This window comes from Haliotis asinina, chromosome 16, assembly GCF_037392515.1.
Source record: "Haliotis asinina isolate JCU_RB_2024 chromosome 16, JCU_Hal_asi_v2, whole genome shotgun sequence".
NCBI lineage: Eukaryota > Metazoa > Mollusca > Gastropoda > Lepetellida > Haliotidae > Haliotis > Haliotis asinina.
This window is the reverse complement of record NC_090295.1, coordinates 10,142,739-10,165,387: the sequence shown is the minus strand read 5'-3', so window position 1 is coordinate 10,165,387 and position 22,649 is coordinate 10,142,739.

Genomic DNA, 22,649 nt, shown 5'->3' with positions numbered 1-22,649 from the left:
CAAATGTTATCTCATTATGCAGCATAACTGCAGTACTCGAATGATACGCACATGCATGTTTGCTATTTGTGTGCATAAATTTGCATCACGATGTTTTTAAACTGCACGCCTAAAAAAAGCACACAACACGAACTATCATTGTATTGCGTACCTATACTGACACATACATGCATACACATGAATGAGGAATTTGACCTAAAATAACATGACATATGTGAGCATTAGAACAGTGCTTGTATGTCTTTGCATTAGGCAGTTGCTGCCTGTGGGCCAGGATACACTAACGTGTCTTCGTGAACACCCGGTGTCATTGCTATTCGTAAGTGATTAATAACATGTGCTCATGACCTACCTACGACATACAATGGTCTTTGCTTTCAGCGAATATTGCTTATGCAAGTGGAGCGGGTTTAGTCACTCTTTTCTGGATTAAAAAGTTAGTGGAAGTGACATTTCAAATAAAGCAAGTATTCGGCCTACTTGTTTCCAGGGATAGAGGACTGCTCAAAACCCTTTCAAAAATTGTGATATTGATATTTTGATATTTTGTTCTTAGATCCATCGTCACATTATGTCATTGTTTGTAATAGTCACAAATGACACTATAAATCCGAGAAAATCCAGAAAGTAGATAATATGATTAGAGTTCGATGGCTACTTCTAGAGAAGTTTCTATTTGGCATTTCATTTGGCGTTTTCATGCTGACATTTCATCGTACAGTCAGTCACTCACCGTTTCCCTGGAAACAAGACCACAGTAGCCAGAAATCACTACTAATGTGTCTTTGGTTCTTAGTAGCAAACAGAAGTTTTACAGGAAACCATACCTTCCTTGATTATTACACAATGAAAAATGAGATTCAAAATGTAAAAAAGAAAATGAAATTCATGAAATATACATTTACGCAAATGGCTTAAAGTTACAAATAAATCACGTTGTGGAAATTCGTTTAATGAGCTTAAAGCAGTCGAATTTAACATCTGTTTGAACGTGAGATGCTAACTAAAAGAGGAGAAGTCAGAGATTGTTTCCATTAAACTTCTAAATACCATATCGTCGTCCTGAAGGTGAAATTGGAAAAGTGAGATGGATTGTCTTAAACCCACGTAGGTAAATTAACAAAATTGTTTTAGTACAAAACATAAAGGGTCTCACATATCCGACGTAAAGGTAATCTTACACATTTCTTAATATTTTGCAATAAGCATGAAAATATTTCGCGAAAAAACCAATGATAAAAATGTATTTATCTTGGGCTGAATGCAACATACATAAACATCTTCTCTTGGGTGAGTGCCCCACATATCTGAAGAAGGTGAGATGCCAGCGAAGATGACAGTAAGTACACATTCACACACACCTAATTATATATAAGTAAACGCAGGATTCACTGGGATCTGAAGAACATGCCTTATTTTATGACCGTCTCTGATTTCCCTTTGGGATTTCAGTAATCTGAGATGATAGCCTTTCGGAAATTGACTGTCTACAACCGAATACTAACATGGGGAAATGTTGGCAGTGTTGGCTTTTCCTTAAATATGTATCCATGTACATGTATCGTTACAGGCACGCTTGTTAAACTGACAGTTACAAAAACAGTTCAAAGATGCAGACATTTAGAGAGGTTTATTTCAGGAATATTTGAAGATGATAGTTGCACTTGCCCGCATTTCGATGAAACTGACTGTTCTTGCTTTCACCCGCATTCTTTATATGCGCGGAGATTTTGAAGTGAGAATATTCAGAAATACAGCTGCTAACACAGATGCTAGGTAGCTGTGACAGGGTGATCAGTTTTCTGGATGAGACCTGCGTCTGTATAAGGTTCTGAAAGAAAGATTTATGTCGTTGCTTTGCGTGTTTCGTCTTTTCCGCCTCACCTCTTTTTAATATAATTTATTGAGCAAAGTTTGTTTCACATAACACTTCGTCAACAGTTACTGCGTTGTATTTATATAGAAATAGAAAGAAGCGAACAAGTTGGTCATAAATCGACATGAATACATACCTCAACGACTGTGGGCAATATTTGTTCGCACAGTAGAAGGTAAAAAAGACGATCTCATAATGGAATGATTGTGGGAGGTAATAAGAGAATAAATAGCAGGAAAAGGGTTCCCTGATAAAACATGAAATGTTGAGTGATCGGGGTTTTTTTCGATATCCCGTGAAACTGATTATCTGCCATGTGTCCAATGCGACACCTGTTTGTAGTATGAACGAGTAATCACAGTGGACAAAGCGTTGTGATGTTTCATTCCATCCTATCAACATTGTAACTAAGCGATAGCTGTGATGATGATCTTGTTACAGATTAATATTAATATTAATATGCACACTGTCATGTTACATGCAGATGTGAAGGTAAGGACGGTAACTGCATATTTCATCGCTGCCAAACCAATGTTAGCTTGGATGCTTGTTTGCTTTTAACATCGTACTCAGCAACATGTCACCTGTATGACAGCGTTCTGTAAATAATCGCAAGATGAGTGAGTGAGTTGGGTATAAGGCCAGCTAAAGGTTAGTGAGTTTGGGTTAGTTTTGGCAACATTCCAGCAATATCACGACGGGTGACACCAGCAATGGGTCTCGGACAATGTGTCTGTGTGGGAAATCGAATACGGACATTCGGCGTGACGAGATAACGAATGAACCATAAGGTTATCCAACTACCACTTCAACGTTCACCAGTACACGGGACAGTGCAGACCATACTAGAATCAAAGAGATTAACATGACGTATTTTTATTACGTATCTGCAACAACAACGGTACCTGTTGACTTTAGTATTGTGCAGATATGTACATCGCCAACGATACTGTCACGAAACATGTCTGTCAAGCAGTTAATGGCTTTAAAATGCAATATTCTCCATTTCAAAGCAATGTTTTCTGTATGTTCACTGGAAGGATGCTCCCAAATCAGTTTCAACCCACAACACGAGGATGTGTTTATACACGGCTATCAAACAGTAATAGCAATAGGTTATTCTGCCTCGGTTGCACTAGTCACAAATACACGGGCATGACAAACAAGGCAGGAAAAGTAGCTAATCTTATGAAAAGCAAAGTTGTTAATGCTAAATTAATTTAAACAGTCGAAATGTTCTTTTTGCCACTTGAAATCTCCACTCTTAAAGTTGTAACGTGCATGCAGGTTCTGTTGGATACATACACACACACACACACACACACACACACACACACACACACACACACACACACACACACACACACACACCAACAATTGTGGACAGTTGTTACGTGGAAGTATCATATAAAGTTTATTTGATATTGATGTTGATTTGCTGGGATTTATGGACAACAACAAATACAGTGGCCTTTCCAGGAGGGAAATGGGAAAAACACACTCTAAGAGAGTCGTGAAAAAGAGGCATTCCGCATGAATAAAATATTGGTCTTACCCATCACGATACATGCGAGAAGGATGGAAAGAAATGTGAGAGGGAGAGAGTATGGATTTACGCCGCAACTATTGATATTACAGCAACATCATGGCGGGTACTAGCAGAAATGAGCTTCACACATTGTACCCATATGGGGAATCGAACCCAGGTCTTCGGTATGACGCGCAAACGCTTTAACCACTTGGCTGCCCTATCGCTCCCTGACCTGTGAGAGGGACGTATGAAGGAAGAGTATTTATTTTTTCAGTGCAGTAAAGTCATCTGACATCCCGCCACCCCTGTTATCAATTTTGAAGTCATGGCAATATTCAAATATCCCGAACACCTAACATGTTCACACAAAGTTTTGAATGTATGTATGGATTGTCGTATAAAGATATTAATGAACTTAACTTGAGAACTGTGTGAGTCGCCCTGCGGGATGCACGTGGAATATGTTTCCCTTGCCTCTCGCACGTGCAAAAGTCCTGAGGACTCGGAGTATAAAATACATGTTTCGGGGCCAGTGTACAGTTTATACGGGACCAACTCCAGCAGATTATTCTACCATCTCATTATTACTTGCCCATGTGGATGGGTCATGTATAAGCAAAGCCAGCCCCGACCAAGATGAAAAACATTCTCTCTAGCCATTTTTGTGAACAAAAAAATACGTACAACATTAGGCGTACTGATGACATGTCTTCCCTCACTTATAACAAGTTTTATTGTATAGGTGGATCTAGAGCGGTGGTGCAGGGGTGCGCACCCTGATTTCTGAACTTAATGTTTATTCAATGATCATTGAAACTTTCGTGAAAACCGGTGAAAATGAAAACACATTTACAACGGGTAAAACACAGCCGAAACACGAAATCTAGAACATTAAGACCAAAAACGGTTTAAAATTTCAACGAATGCATTTCGTTGGATAAACAAAATTGTTGGATGAAACTGATAACCTGAAACAATAAAGATATTAGATTGTGTTGATTACTTTTCAAATGATACATCTTCGTCCTGATGATAAAAGGATTGCAGAAGGTCATAAACCCTCGTGTCTAAATTAACAGCATTCTTTTCGTATAAACATCAAGGTGCTTGCATACACATCTAACATTCTTTCCGACTGATGTTTTAACTTTCTTCAGTCTGTTCTTGCTTTGGAGTTCCAGCTCCTTGTGTGTCATGATATCATTGGAAGGACTGTGTTTCCAGAACCTTAACATGACATCAAACAACGAACGTGGATTCTGACAGATTTCAAAGAACATGCTGGATCTTGGGTGAGTTAGTTTAGTTCTACACAGCTTCTAGCAATATTCCGGTTATATCACGACAGGGGACACCAGAAATGGGCTTTACAAATGGAACCCATGTGGGGAATTGAACCAGTTCTTCGGCGTGACAAGCGAACGCTTTAACCACCAGACTTAGTCCACCGCCCTACTGAATCTTGTATTTCCACAACGAAAACGGGAAGATGAATTCAAGACATCGTCATGGCGATTGATACAGGTGGGTAAATAAGTGAGGGAATGAGTTTAGTTTTTCGTCGCACTCAGCAAATATATCAGCTACATCGCAGACTGTCAGTAATCGAGCCTTGACAAGATAATCCAGTGATCAACAGCATGAACATCGATCTGCGCAACTGACATCTGTCAACCAAGGTAACGAGCTTGACCATCAGATCCCGTTAGTCGGCTCTTACGACAGGCACGTGTTTCTGAAGATCAATTACAACACGGATCTTCACTGGTCGATTGATTCAGGGCCACCATTTTGAAATACGATGTTAATTGCAGATTTGTAGACAAGCCATGTATAATTATCTAACTTTCAATTATTGATATGACGCTAATCCCCATTCTTAACCCTCATCATGACCAGAGCTTATATGTAACCCAACGTGTCAGCCAACCTCTGCTACACTGTCACTTTCAGTAATTACTCGTGTTAATTTTCTGATATGTATGACCATTATCAAATATCCTCTGGAGTCGGTCGGCAGTGATGTTTCCAATGTCCAGCACATCCCCATTATCCCTTCTTTGATTTCCCTTTCTGCTTACAATTGAAATTGAATTGTAGTCACTGTGCACAGTGGGGCATCACAAACCATCCCCGTTCAACAACATGATGGATGATTTTTGTTTTCGTCACATCAGCCCACGTACCCGAACTTGATAGACGTTTCGTCTTCAATCTAACTGGTTCTGTACGCTTTGGTATTATTTCAACAGGACTCACAATGTCTGTATGAGCGAGTGAGATGACTATCTAGCTGGATTTACATCACACTAAGTTATATATCCCTATGGGATATTGAACCCCACGCATTACTGGAAACAATGAAGTTCAGAAGTTCACGTTTGCAGAATACGTCTACTTTGGTTTTTGTTGAATAGAAACGGTTCCTCTAGGGAACACTCCGCCGCCAAATAGTCAAGGTCAGCGATGTGTTGGATTAAGGGTCATTATACCACGACTACATGATAAACTGATGTTGCTGGATTATTGCTGAAGGCGGCGTAAAACCATATTTACTGATTCATTACAGTTAAGAACATGATACGCTACTCATTATATCAATCACTTTTTTACTATTAAGAAGTAGATTAATCATACAATGTCGTGATACAGGTGGAATAATGCTTGCTTTGGTTTCGCATAACAACGAAAAATTTAGTAAATTAAATTTGAAAACTTAAAAGACATACCACATACTTTTCACATCACATCACTTTAAAGCTGGCCCATCTCGCCGGGTATAGTTGCAACATTGCTGATGCTGCGTAAAGTAGTATTTACTCTCACTCACTCACTCACTCACACACTGAGAACAAACTTAAAAGGCTACTACACGAAAGACAGTTCCACTTTGCGTTAAACTCAGGTTCAAGTTTCTGTCAGATAACACCCCCGCGAGTGATTGAAGTAACTTGATGTGACTAGAATAAAGGACATTAACAGTACTTGTACTTGGGGCATCCCTGGGAAGATCATCTTCTCTCCCTTTTTATATGTACCGAACATAATGAATTTACACGTTGATTACATTATTATCCAAAATGGTTTGATGTAAATAAGGTTTTCTTCAGTGACGCTAACGAAACCTCCGCTTTTGATTCGGTATCTCAAATTTTATCTCTAAATCGGTGGACGTATGTTTTTCGAGATCTAACTTGCAGCATTCTGATTGAACATCTCTGTGCTTTCTATAGAGCTTTCTCATTACGTTTCTTCACATCTATACAGAGCGGTTCCAAATACTTGTGACCCGTGAAGATCTGCTTTAGAATCGATGTTCAGTTACTCATGCTTGTCCGGATCGGATCGGGTGGTCAGGCGCGCTGACCTGGTTGGCACATGTCATCGTAGATTGCGTAGATCGATGGTCGTGGCGTTGATCACTGGATTGTCTGGTCCAAATTCCATTATTTACAGACCGCTGTCACATAACTGGAAGATTGATGGGCACTGCGTAAACCTATCTCTCTCTCACACAACAGATACTTGCAAACCACAAAAGAAACAACACCTCTCAAAACCTTTCGCTAAATTTTCTTCTTATAAGGCGATCTGTTTATCATGATTTTACCGTATTGTCAGCATGTTCATTTAACAATTCAATGTGGATGCAAGCCCATGTTGTTTTGACGCAGTCGTTGGCTCATATCGTTGGCCTGTCTTGTACAAGACGTGTTCAGTGAAAGTTAAGTCCGGGATCATTGGGTGTTATTCAATTGTAGGTGAGCATGGGCGATCTGTGACGTTTTGACTTAATAACGAGCACGTGTGTCAGACTCAGATGTCGCAAGTACTCTCTTAAGGGCAAACGGAAGTTTGAATGACAATTTCATCAAATTTGGCACAATAATCTTCTTCATTCACAAAGTCTGACAAAGTCCTATTAAGCACGTTGGCCTCTTGGCCTTTGGAACACAAAACAAATAGAAACAAGTTGTTTCCTGTTTCAGTATAAATTATCATGATCTAGAAAATGAGCGTAGGCTTTAGGTCACCTACACAAATGAGACAAATATGTAACTTAAATTGCTTTGCAACTGAATTCCATTTTCCATTTTGTAGTTTGTGTAGCTGACGTACAGTTAAGGACATCAAACTTACGTCTTACCTACATCCGTAAATGTAACATGTTGATGTCATCGCCAAAAATTGTATTAATTTAGCAAAATATTTGGCATGCAAGCATTCAAAACAACATCAAAAAGGGAAAAATGCTGACTGGCAAGTGTTTTAACAGTAACTGACTTCGTCAAAAACCAAAGAACACATTGATACAAAATGCTTCAAGTTGAAATAATGGCAGCCACATAAACTAAAAATGACTGGCTGGTTTGTTGTAACATCGCACTCAGTAATGTTCCAGCTATATGGCGACCTTCTGTAAATAATCGAGTCTCGGCCAGACAATCCAGTGATTAACATCATGCGCGTCGACCGACGCAGTAGGGATACGATGACATGTGTCAGCCAGGTTTACGAACCTGACCACTCGATCCCGTCAGTCGCCTTTTCCAAGTAAAATCCAAAAAGAACTTTCTCTAAAGAATAAATATATTCTTTGTAATGTGGCGTGAACAGTGATGGCACACTGCCTGGTACACTGATAGTCGATGTTGAAAACAGGTGCTTTCTCTTAGTTTGCGTAGCTAAAGTACACTGAAGGACATCGACCTGACGTTTCACCTACACCCCAACCTCCATAAATGTAACATTTTGATGTCAAACATATTTACTAATTTTGCCGCTTATTTGAAATATGCAAATATAGATGCATGTATAGACGTAATTACCTCATACCTTATGTCTGTACATAAACATTTGTGGCCTCAAGTGCTAAAATAATATACCAGTGGATATACCATCTAGCGTATCCTGGCTCACCGGTGGCACCCGTCATAAACACATGCAAAGGATTTGATGACATGTTTGAATCATGTCAGCGAGCCTGACCATCCGATCCCGTTAGTCGCATTTTACGACATGAAAAAACCCCAGAAAAAACGGACTTCACTAAACCTGCAAAAAGGTAAAGGCACAAGTCAAAACAGGGGAATGTATCGGATATCATTTTGTCAGCGAAGCGTCAAAATTGGAGGTTTAAGGTTTGAAAACTGTAGGCCGTTGTTCGATTCAAATGTACAATATCGACTTTCTCATAATCACAGGTACAAACACTGTTATGATGAACATCGATTCTGGTAAAGAATGCCCGGTAACGGCGTTCACTGACCAGGTATCGTTTGAGCAAGGGGTAGTTTAGTGGTTAAAGCGTTGGCTTGCCACGCCGGTTTCGATTCCCCACATTGGAGATGCAGCCCATTTCTGATGTTTCTGGAATATTGTTAAAAGCGGCGTAAAACCAACCTCAGTCAGCCTGTCGAGCAATAATTATAAGATTCATGTGGATGACTGAGATAATCGTCAAGATTAATATTCAGAACACGAACGCAAGGTGATCGGTATAGGGGTATGATGTGTGCCCTAATTCAGAAACAGAAGAAGTAACATAATAGTTTTTAGATTTAAAGAGTCATAAAATGGCTTTACTACGCTGTCCACAATTAGAAGGCAATATAGTATCACATGGTCTGGCTAGCCATTCTCGAAACGTTCGTAACCCTATGAACTTCTTAAGCCCATTCTTAACACACTGGCTACGATCAAAGTTAAGAATTCGTAGGGCTACGAACGTTTCGAGAATAAGGGCTCCGAACTATCAACTTACCTCAACACTAAACTATTACGGTTTTATGAATTTCCTTTCAGGTTTAATCTGTTGGAACTCTTGCTTTGTTCAGAGTATTCTGGGATACATTGGACTATTTTGTTTCAACAAAAATTTGGGAAACGTTATTTAATTTTTCAATATACTCAATGAAACAAATAAAGGACTGCACTAATATACGATCGTTACGTTATTTATTTCCAAAGTTTCATCCATAGTGCAATACATAGCTTGTGGAGAAACCTGGAAAGGATATATAAAAGATTGTACTTTAATGCGTTCCGTTATTTGTTTCTATGAGTATCTATAACATAAACGGTTATATCCTCCTATTTCCTCCAACGAATTCTTCTTGAATGTGGACTGAATGTTCTTGGGAGCAGGACGTGGGAATAAACCAAACGGGTCAGACTATTTTTGCAAAAGGTAGATATAATGTGTAAAACAACAGGATCCAGTCGTGTCTGAGGCGTCACTGACATGGGTTCGAATCCAAGACTCAGATATTACAATTGCAAGCCAAGACTGAAGACTGACTAATCCTGAAGACGAGGTTGTTATTTCGTGTTTAAACTTTACCTCCTCCCCAACTCCAACTAAATAAAATAAACAAATATCAAAAATAGTTCATTATTTATAACATCTTTTATTTTCAGAGTTGGACGACCTTAGCTGCCGATGATGTTACGTGCATAGCTGTTCACATTACGTATAACTTCGAGCGGTCAACTAGTGACTGATTATATAAGCTGTAAATGTCATCAAGAATGAGTGGGATATACTATCTGATGAATCGTGACTAAATGTTAGCGCGAATGTAACTTTTTCCGTCACGAAATGTATAACCTTCTAAATCAAGAAATGAGTGCAAGTGTACTTCTAAGAAGATGTTGCACGCTTTGCACACATATTTTTCAGCTTCGTAGAAAACATTGGACACATTTAACACCGCACGCAGCAATATTTCAGCTGTATGGTGTCGGTTTGTACGTGATCATGGCGGGACCAGACAACCAGTGATCAACATCATGCACATCGATCTACACAATTGGGATACAGTGACGTGTAAGACTACGTCAGACAGCCCGACCACCCGATCCTGCTAGTCACCTTTCACGACATGGGGAATTTCAAAGAAAAGAATAAATGTATTCTTTATAATATGGCGTCAACAGAACAATGATGGCACTCTGCAGGGTTCACTGGTGATCTATGATGACACCAGGTGTCCGCGAATAGGGTGTGCTTTATTTTTATTGTCGATATACCAAAAATAAAAAAAAAGATTCGAACGCACGAGCGTATGCTTCTTGCACACAACTGGGATACAACTGCACAACTGCTGTGGGACCTGTAACTCGAAATTGATAGAAATCCAGTGATCGAAACTATCTACAGCACCCGAAAAATTAAGAAATGAATATAGCCCTGAATGAAGGGAAATACCACTAGACCATCTAAATGACTTCATTTTGTACATCTTGGGACAGGGCATGCCTTCACATTGGCGTGGTAGACAACGTGTGCCTTCGTTGATTTGACAATAGAGTCAAATACAATCATTCTGTTTGTGCACAGAATAATATATCAGTGCGCATGTGATGCCCTATTGTCTACGGAACTTCAAAGCATATCTGTCCCGTGATATCCTAGGTCTTCTTTCTTCCGACCATGGCTGTTCCACGTAGATATTCGTCCGTCAATAACCAGCTCAATAACATAACTGACGAAAACTCTTTCTTCATAGATACAAGTACACTTTTACAACTCTGATTCATGGATTACGATCAAATAGTGATGTGTGGGGTCACTATGTCACAGAGGCCTGTCAAATCTTTATCTGAAAAAGATCGGAGATTCATAGGGACTACCATCCGACATTACTGTCTCACTGAACGCCAATATCCCAATGACTCATCGCTAGTGAGATTTCATTCTCATCTCAAACAATGTCTTGTTGATGAAATATCACTGAACACTATCCAGAGAGAATTCTGCATTATGTCTCTGTCAAAAGATACTAGGGAAATTAGCACGGAAATAAATCCAACCTCTATTTTCACAGTGTGATTTCAAAGTTTAATATAGCGTTCGAGGGCGCCTATTGTATTCTCCACACTGGTCGCTTCAAGGTTATGTAACCTTTTTCTTCCAATTGGACGACCGATTTACGAGATAATTTCTCTGTTATTGACTGGTACAAACTGTCAATTGTCAAGAGCGAAATGTTACAAAGTGATGCGGGGGGTTTAATATCATCTGACAGTCAAGAAAATTATGGTCAGGGAATATCGGTAAAATATTAAGTAAAAACATATGGCATGTGATTTAGGTTCGAAAACGATACTTCATATCCAAGGCGGGATTCCAAATAAAATATATTTTGAAAACGTATTCTTCTCACACAACGTATCCTAACCTTACGTTTCAATGTGTCTTTACAATATGCCACAAAGCGTCTTAATTTTATTTTATAACCCCTCTTAACCTTATATTTCAACGTGTCTTGAAGCTAAACATGAATCGCAAAACACAGCTGATGCCTTTCGGTATGGACTTACAGAAACAAATTATCAAAAAATTCAAGTTCAGCTTATTAAGTTGAAAAATAACTCGACAAAAATCCGGCGAGATCGGAGTTCAAACGATTCGCTAATTTCATCCCAGCTGGGGTGAAAAGTGGTTTCGACAACTGTGTTGCGCTGCGCTGATTTGGTTTGCGCGGCTTGAAACGGGATGCCTGGATGGTTTCCTTCCAAGAAGGCGACTCGTAGAAACACAGCAAGTAATGCGTGCAAGAATCATTGTTGTGGTCTAAGTGATCGGATTCTGCAGTGGATCATTTGACAGAACCCGTGTCCAGTGTTGATATGAAACCCAGATGAATTCAAGCATCACAATATGATGTAAATTAATATTATTCTTGAATTCACTTTGTGATTGTGTAAGTCTGAGCTCGTCAAGCAAAGCATTCCTATCTTCAATAGTACTGGGTAAAATGACTTTTCTTGATAACCGATATTTCTAACCCCTTCAGTAATTTATTACTGGTGAAGGTTTATCAAGTACAGAATTTATCTGTACGGTCCAATTTGCGTCTTTTTGAAAGCAGAGGCCTAAATGTTTGTGCTCGGAGTAATAATTATTTTGCATAAATAATCTTGAACTAGTTAAATCATTTCACTAATGTCACCAAGTGAACATTTCATCAAATCCTCCAAAACGTGATTCCAAAAATACAATATCAGTGTGCATGTATCTCATTTTAATACAAATTTCGCTAATCTCACAAACAGCATATCTTCAAACCATCATCTGGACGAAGTGTTATGAAAACACTAACCCTAGTCAGCCTAATCCCGCTCTGGCTGGGTGAACTTCAGATTCCTTTTATAAAACGGATGCAGAAAGACAGACAGAGAGTTAGTGAGAGAGAGACAGGCAGACAGGCAGACAGAATTATATGAGCAAAGGAAATGTGGAATTCTTGTTTTTAACGTAAAATTACATCTTACAGTGCCCTACATTATATCACAGCTTCGTAGGACCTTCTAATTTCCATAGTATTCCTTAAAATTAGTTCCCTGGAACCCCTAGTTTTGTAGGAAGACCCAGTGGACATTTAGACTGCTTTTCAATACGGCAGCTACGATAGACATGTTACGGCCACATCCATATTTCACACATAGTTGACCAGACTAACGTCGCATAAAATTCCCTAATTGACTTACCTTTACATTTGTCTGTGGTGGACGGCATTAGAGGGGCAGTGTACGCTTACGAGAGAAAAGCTGCCATCATCGTCAGCTGGTGGTGATACAATGGATTCTGCCTTGTAACGAAACTGTGGGAACGGGTTCTCACGCTGACATTTTTGCAGTGTTTTCTGTAGTGAAAAGACTTGTTTCCATCAGGGCAAAGTTCCAGTAACTTCGTTCAGATAAATACATGTAAATGTTTACCCAAATCATTTATTTCCAAAGGGGCCATTCAACATCGAGTATATTCACATAGTTCATTCAAGGACAATGCATGCAGTGCATAGAGTACATTGATTTGTTCTCTGCATGTAAACACTGTTTCTGCCAATGACTGTTAAACTTATTTGTTAAAGCAAATTGTCATTCCTGTGACAGTTATTTAGGTAACAATTAAGATAATAGACTATTTCTGGAAGAAACTGTCAGTGACACCCAATAAACATATCACTTTTGCCAATGCATACAAATTCTTGTGAAGGTATTGCCGAACAAAAATAAACGTTTTCTCATTAAACTTAACTTTATTTACCCTAAAGGAATTCAGGGTTAGCTCTGGCCCTGGCAACCGGGACAATATGCTTGTTGCAAGAGACAATTTATTTTGCACGGCGCTACGACTGGGATAATAAATATTGCATTTGCCATACCATGACGTCATCACATATTTGCCATAAAAAAAACCTACACGACCATTTACAAGCAGCCTTCATACGGATAGACGTATGCTCAGTCATTAGTCCATTGGTAAATCGTTAGTTTGTCACGGTGAAGTCTGGGTTCAAATCCAGTTGGTGTGCATCCTCTATTATAAAATATATGATAATTGCTGCAAAGCTGCTGTTGAAATGCATCTCATGCCCTCTTCTTGGGGTTTATATCCCCGTTTATTTATATTCAGTAAAATACATTTATAACGAACTGCAAGGGACCACTGAAATTAGTTCGTTATATTCGTAGTTCGCTATTCGCGAAAATCCATGAAAGAACAGTAAACACACTATGCAGTACAACACATTCCTACTCAGTTTATTCGTACATTCATTCATATTACGTTCTTTTCACTACAAAGTCAGTAATCTTACACAGGTCGCTCGTCAGTACGCACTCGTCATTGATTATATCGTATTTTAAAAGTCTCACGAGTATCAAAAGCTTCTATACACATTCCTGATGTGTGTGGGAGGCATACACACAGGCCTTTTGAGGGGATGCACTTGTGGTTTTCTAATAAATCGCCAAAGACCGATTTGCTGTGCCGGAAGTATACAAAACTAGGTCGTCAGCGACGGGCTTTACGGTCTCCGGCAATCTGATTGGTTAATAATGCAAACTACAACTTCACCTGGGTGTAAAAACTGGAGTGTGTTTTGACGTCTAACTTATTGGTCAGATTTCAAAGTGAGCGCCGCTAATTGACACTGATTGAATTTGCTCAAATGACTATTCACACCATTAATTAGTGTAAATTGGAACTGTCGAGAATTTCAAAGTGAGCAACGCTAACTGGCAAAGACACTGATTGAGTTCGCTCAGTTCGTTATTCACATCGTTAATTAGTGTTACCTGGGACGCACAGGGATTGCAAATCAGTTCGCTATAGCCGGTAAGTTCGTTATAGAGAATTCGTTATTCACGACTTTTTTATATCATGATAACTTATAGTGGTTTATTCGGGACTTTTAAAACAGTTCGCTATAACCTTCAGTTCGTTATATCCGTGTTCGTTATAAAAGTATTCTACTGTATTTTAACAGGCCAGTGAACATTAAATATGTGGTTGTAAATTTCATCAGTATATTCCACGATATTTTAACTTCGTCTCCATAATTACCTGTATAACGGAAATACTTCTCAAAGTAATATTAATCTCCAGAAACAATGATTCAGTCTCTACTTTCCTGTCCCGAAAAGTCATCTTGGCCTCAGATCCCTACAAAATGCAAAATAATAAGCGATACAACTCAACTAAAATGTGAAATATACTTAACTTTGACCAGGACATTGTCGGCCATATATACTGACAGACAGCAAATCCGAGAACACATCTTGGATACAACATACCATGAAACATACAGTAACTGGAGGCGACATGCCATAACACATCCTTGAGACAAAATGACACAACACAACGTGAAGACAAAAAGATATAAAATATCATGGAGACGTAAAATAACACATTCTGGGACAAAATGACATAACACATCCTCGAGACGTAACGACATAACACATCCTCGAGACGTAACACAACGCATCCTGGAGACAAAATGAATAACACATCGTGGGGACAGCATACCATAACACACCCTGGAGACAAAATGATTAGTATATCGTTGAGACAAAATTACACATCCTTGAGACATCCCAGAGACATCATGATTTGACGTATCTTGGAGACTAAATGACATAACACATCCCAGAGACAACATAACATAAAACATACTGGAGACAAGATGATATAAACCATGCTGGAGACAAGATGATATAAACCATGCTGGAGACAACATGACATAAGATATGTTGGAGACAAGATAACATAATACACAATGGAGATTACATAACACACCCTCGAGATAAGATTAGATCACATCGTGAGAAAATTATGAAATTACAAATTTGGTAATAGGTTTTGATAACACATGTTTGGGATATATAAAAAGTTGGTACGACTGAAATGATTTATTGTTAGAACGCGCAATTTAATCTTTTGGATCTTTTTTGAGAACGGAAAGTATACATGGACTTTGAAGCATGCAGATCTGATCTTCAATGCAGAATCAAAATTTACGGCAATACAAAGACACAGTTCTCATGAATTCTCGTTCTTATATACTCAACTTACCGACAGTCCAGCTTTCCACTGAATCGATGGTTTTGCTTTTGAAGTGGAAGATTTTTCTCTCTGAAATAGATCTAATTTCAGTTTTTAATATAAAAATAGGTTTTTTTTCTTTCAAAGCAAATAACAATCAATATCATTCAATGTCTCGTGTTTAAATGAAATTCGATTAGATGAAAAAACATCATTTCAAATTTGGAAATCTGCCTGGAGAAGAAATGTATTTTATCTGATCGAACAGACTTGAAGACTTTCTCTTTGGAATAAAAATACACCAAATTTAACGGATTTGATATAAGAAATGACATTAATCACAAAATTAACCCAACAAACAATCTACGTTAAAGAGTGAGAACGGTAAGGAACTTCGAACAATGAAACAGGTGGCAGAGGTCTTCAAAATAAGCTTGGACTAGACAATCCAGTGATAAACATCACAAGCATTGGTGACATGTCAACCAGGTCGACAAGCTTCACCACTGTACCCGTTAGTCTCCTCTTATGACAAGTATGAGTCACTGAACATGGTGATCGTCACGGGTAATTACTTTCAAGCGATGTGGCCGAGGTGAATAGGTCTGTTTTACTCATTCACTCACTTAAACCTCATTCATTCACACACTCACTAGGTAAGGATATAGATATATCCAACTCATGAAAATTCTGTCGCTGCTTGTTCATGAAATAAATATAAGAAACTTTTCTTATGTACTCTTCACAAAAACTAGGGGATAATGAACTTTCAAGTTGGATAGGAAGTGTAAACGTCAACAAACGTTGGAAGGACAGACATCTTATGAACGCACCACCATTTCCCTCCATTACCACCCTAAACACAACACATGATATGCACGTGCACAACGCAGTAGGCCCATACACGTGCATGGGGGCCCATTCTTGAGTTTGACGGGTTTTTATCAAGAAGATCGAGAAATCACTTACAACATTAGTTTTGACACTCATAATTTTATAAGATATATATGAATGACCGCCAATAATGACCAAAACGTCACAATTTCTAGGCGACAGTTCATTCCGGTCTTTCTCCAATCTAATCACAATTACGAATACGAGATTTTAGACGCTGGGGAAAGGTGTGCTTAGGAAAAATCACAGGAAAAACAAACCTGACATTTCAATGGATACACTCCACGACAGTGGCTTTGAACTAAACTACTAAAAAACGAGAAATGCATAGGTAGTATTTTTCCATGTAAATTTTGGAATTTGAATCATTGGTGTCTATGTAATCAGTATATCTATGGTAACCGCTGTCTGCAAACATTTCTGAGTTTGAATCCATTTTCATTGAGGACAACTTGCCAAAACGCACGTAAATCTGTTTTCCTCAATAAATGCAATAAATTGTGAACGGAAGGAATTCATACGTTTGCTTTTGCACGCCCATTCCATGCATCATTTCCAATAAAAGTCGGGGGGAGTTTAATGCTCTTGCGACAGTTGACAACCGTAAATTTCGTGATAAAGTCACGCCTAGACTTACTGAGGCACAGCGCAACTATGCGTTTGGTCATTTCGAGGCAAGGGAGTCTCAGTCTGCGATTGCAAAGCAACTGAATTTGTCACAGAGTACCAAAGCAAGACTGTGGCATCGCTACCAGCAGCAAGGGTTAACACGTGAACGCCACAGGCCAGGTCGACCCCGTGTGACCACGCCCGCTCAGGACAGGTTTATTCGGTGAACAGATTCACCACAGCAACCTCGACAATATCGGTAGTGCCAGGGCTGCCGATAATTTCTGATCATCTGTGAGGAACCGCTATCGTGAGGCTGGTATTCCTTCCAGAAGACCGTTGTGAGGACCTGTCCTTACACGTCAACATCGGCAACAACACGGACAGTGCCAACTACACCAACAACTCCCATAGCCATTGCAAAGGTGGAGAACTGTTATCTTCAGTGATGAGTCACGTTACATACTGCGACGTCCCGACGGAAGAGCATTTGCATATCGACGTCGTAACGAACGCTACGCTGCAAATTGTGTACAGTGTCATGGTTTGAGCTGGCATCACATACATTGGCAGGACAGATCTTATTCAGATCCAGAGCAATTTGACAGCTCAACGTTACCGTGATGACATCATCAGGCCTCAAGTCCTTCCTTTCATGAACCGCCAGAACGTCATCCTTCAGCATGATAACGCTCGGCCACATACAGCAAGAATAACCAGGGATTTCCTTGCCCAGAACAACGTTCAGGTTCTTGACTGGCACTCACGATCACCGGATCTTAACCCTATTGAACATTAGTGGGACGAACTGGATGGTCGTGTGCGACAGCGTGATCCTCAGTCACAGAATTTACCTGCTCTGTTTGTGGCGTTGAGGGAAGAGTACCAAGTCATTCCCAGGCACTTCATCCAGAATCTGGTCCTGTCTATGGGACGCCGACGCCAAGCAACCATTGATGCTAATGGTGGCCACACAAGATACTGACTGCTCTGCGACTTTGACCTTGAAACACTTGTCATTTGTGACGTACAGTTTCTTGCAGCATTGGACCGTTAATGTTTATTCGGGTTTTCTTCATGACTGTCCTGTATTACTGAACCTTAAGTTTATAAGCTGATAACAATTTTCAGCTATGCGTTTCTTTTATTTTTTGAGTAGTATATTTCAGAGCTCAGCTCATTCTCAGGACCCGGACCCGTAAGCTTCCGTATGTTACCAAACATTAACAAATCGATGGCTAGTACCTATTTAGACTCGCATGATGAAATCACTGACGACTGTATCCAACGAAACTGTGGTTAAATCCCTCCAACATTTTGGGGAAATGTTTAGCATTTATTTGGAAGGGAATAATAAACTGTTGTTCTGGAAGGGGAAAATAATCATATTTAATATATAAATCAATCCTTCTTTGTCGTGTCTATCCATTTGATATATTATATGCCACAACCTCTCAAGATCTGAATCCTAAATATATCGCATTGTGTGTAGGATGAAAACTTGAGCAAATGATTGCATTTTGTGTTGACTTCCAAAGATGATTCGATACGTCCTCATAAACTCAATGAACAATGAACACATTATATTGATACATAATGGACTATAACGAGTCCGATTTGTGACAGCATGACGACCCCATGCACGTCAGTCCACTCACGGATGTCAGAATTTGTCACAGCCGAATGTCTTAAATACATTATGGTGTCAGTTGAATTTCTGGTCCATTGATCAATCGAATGTAAGGCTTATTTATTGGACGTAGTTACTTTGTAGCGTCAGGCAGTCAGGCAACAAACAGTTGCTGTAAGCACTTGTGGCAGCCATTGCGTGGCGTGTGTCACATAGTTGTTTTGTTTTGTTTTGTTTTTTGTTGGGTTTTTTTGTTTTGTTTTTTGGGTTTTTTTGTTGTTGTTTTGTTTTTGTTGTTTTTTGTTTGTTTGTTTGGTTGGTTTGGTTTGGTTTTTTGGGGAGGGGGTGTTTTTCTTGATTTTACAGTTTTAGGGCGACGTGGGCCAATAAGAGGCCTACTTGCACCCAACACATTGACTTGATTAAATGATGTCATATGTCATTTCATTGGAATTTCAAAAGGAATTGTTTAGTTAATAGAAAAAATGCGACCACACTATTTATATGACTGGGTATAGATGTACTCATATCACGATTACCTCTGCTCTGTGTTACGTATTAAAGACATTAAGTAATCACTTCCATTTCTGAAACATGAAATATTCATTAAAACAAGCAGTAGGTTCAGATGAGAAAGTGTTACAGGGATTCAAAACCACAAAATTTATCTGTCTAAGCAAGTCGAGAGCCTATCTAGACTACTTCATATTTTCCAGATGACTAGACAAAATCTAAATCTGCCTTTGCAGAGACCCATACATGATATTGTTACATAAGATAGAGCGTTCGACATTCGTGTGTTGGGACATCTAGTGGCTAGAAAGGAAGCAGAGTCTATTCCACTGCACTTTTGACATATTAAGGGATGAAATTAAGAATACGAGATCTTAGATGCTGAGGAAAAGTGTGCTAAGGACAAATCCTAGGAAAACACAAATCTGTCATTTCAGTGGTTGTACTCCATTAAGTGGCTTTGAACTACATATTCCAGCCCTCATCTATTTGGTACCTGGACCCGTATACTTTCATATGTTCCCAAACATCAAGAAATCGATGGCCAATACATGTTTTGACTCAAATGACTTCATAGAGCTGTGAATGACGTCTCAGACTACCCAGAGACTGTGATCCGACAAAACTGGGACTAAATCTCTCCGACATTCATGGAAAATGCTCATCGATTTGGATGGGAATCAAAATCTCTTGTCCTGGAAGAGGAAAATAGTTATATCTAATATATAAATCAGTCGGTCTTTCTCACGTGTATCCATTTTGGGGTTAGAGTTGAGCGCACCAAATACATATATGAACTTTAATAATATTAGAGAAAAACAATCCGCGAGGGTGTGAAACATACATATATTGGATATCGTGTAGTCTGGAAATTTGGTCAAATGATTGCGTTTAAATTTGTGCTTTCCCAGATTAATTCGAGAAGATCAACCCAGAAATCAGTACTTACACAACTAAATTGTGAAATCATCAAATAACCACAAAAGTTCAATGAACAATCAACACATTATAATGAAACAAACATGCTAAGGCTCACATAAAAGGAATACAATGACTCAGACTTGTGACAGCATAACGACCCCATGCACGTCAGTCCACTCAGGGATGTCAGAATTTGTTACAGTCGAATGTCTTAAATACATTATGGTGTCAGTAGATTTTCTGGTCCATTGATCAATCGATTTTCTGGCTTGTTTATAGGACGTACTTACTTTGTAGCGTCAGGAAAGAAACCCTTGATGTAAGCAAATGTGGCAGCGGATACCGGCGTTGGAAGCATTTTGCTGTGAAGATGTAGAAAGCCAGAAACCATTGGGCGCAGTATTGAATCCCCGGACACCTTGATTGTGTATTAATCATGCTTAAAACTGATCTTGACGAACCCATGCTTGTCGTAAGAGGCAACTAACGGGATCAGATAGTCAGCCGTACTGATTCGGTTGTCATTGTATACGTGTTGTGAATTGATGTTCATAATATAGATCACTAGATTGTCTTGTCAGGGTTCGATTATTTACAGCCTGCCGGCATACAGCTGAATTATCAATGATTCCGAACAGGTGCCTGTCTCAGTTTGCAATCAATAACTCAATTATCTATGCCACGTAGAAATAATTATCACGACGGGGGACACCTGAACTGGGCTTTACAAAGTGCCTAAATCTGAAAAAAACCCAAGTGATTTGAATAAATTTGTGGAAGATATTTCTAAAGAAATAGAGTTTGAATGACAGTAAACACATTTGTGCAACATGCGATTTATATTTGTCTCTGAACATTCAAATTCTATATTTCGATTAGATCTTCCAGTCAACCTTCGATCTCCTTATTATCTTCTGACTTTATGTAACTTAATGTAAGTGTCTGCTTGACACCTACTCAAACGTGTGTCGAAATGTCGTATCTGAATATAAAGGAACTTGTCATGCATAAAACAAATTATATTTTAAAGTGAAGAGTTAAGATCAAACTCAACTAAAAATTATATCTTTTGTTTTTAAACATTGTGTCTTTTCTGCCTCAAAAGCGGAGAAAATGGTGTTTAAAGAACAAAATGGTGTAAGGACAAGCAACTCGAACTCCTCGAAAGCTCGTGGGTCCTACTACGCCCAAATATCCATTACAGCTTTGTCTCGTTGCTAATTGTTATGCACCCTGTCTGTTCATTCATGCCGCGGGTCGGTGCTCATGCTGATCATCACTGAATTCTCTCTTCCAGACCCAAGTATTTAACAGGCTGCCGATATTTAATAGCGTTAAACAAAGAAGCACAACTGTCAGTGGCTTTAATGCTGGTCTAGTTTAGTGGGAATAGAACTAATGCACTAAAACAAAGAAGCAAACAAAACATAAAAACAAAACATCTGCCAATATAAACCAACAGTGTCTCATAACGAGTTCAGTCGATGTGCCTTTGTCAGGGAAAACGAGTGAATGTTCTACTAATATCTCTTCTCACAATATTCTAATAAACGCGGGGTGAAAACTGGCCACTTTGGAATCAGCTCAAATTTCGCAGTGATAGCGCTGACTTCTGCGGTATTTGTTTTCAGTGTCAGTTAGCCTTGCAATTCTTGGAGGACCGGAAAATAAGTCGAAGCTCTAATTTATGGTTTCGTGTTGAGACATTTCAGACATGTCAGCTGGACTTGCAATATATGGGGTAGTTGATTTGTAGGGGGTTAAATGAGATTTCATGTCATATTATGTTACCTCTTTATTTCAAAATGATATTGCATTATTACAATTAGCGAGGGTTTGAATGACCACTACTCATACTGCTGCTGCTGCAGCTGCTGCAGCTGCTACTGCTGCTGCTGCTGCTACTACTACTACTACTACTACTACAGCAACATAAACTACTGCAGCGTCTATAAATCATAATGCAACTGAAACTTTCCTCCTCACTTCAACAGATTTTAAGAAATGTATAAGGGTAGGAGGGTAACCTTTTCGTTGGATTTTGGTGTACATGAGTTTATTTCTCTGATATTGTATTTCAGTAATGTAAGTGTTAGTAGGTGCATTCCATTGACCTCATCGACCTCACTAATATTTCAGCAGAACGACGGCTTTAATGGACGTTGCATGTCAATTTATAAAGTTAAATCCGTCGCTTGTATGCATTGTCCTTCTAGAATATCAAAATGACATTTCTCTGAACTTTTAGATGGAAGTAATAAAATATATGCTGATGCCATTCATGTTGCAAATGTGATATATTCGTTTGTAAAAGGTTACAAGCTGGTAGCTCAGTTCTTAG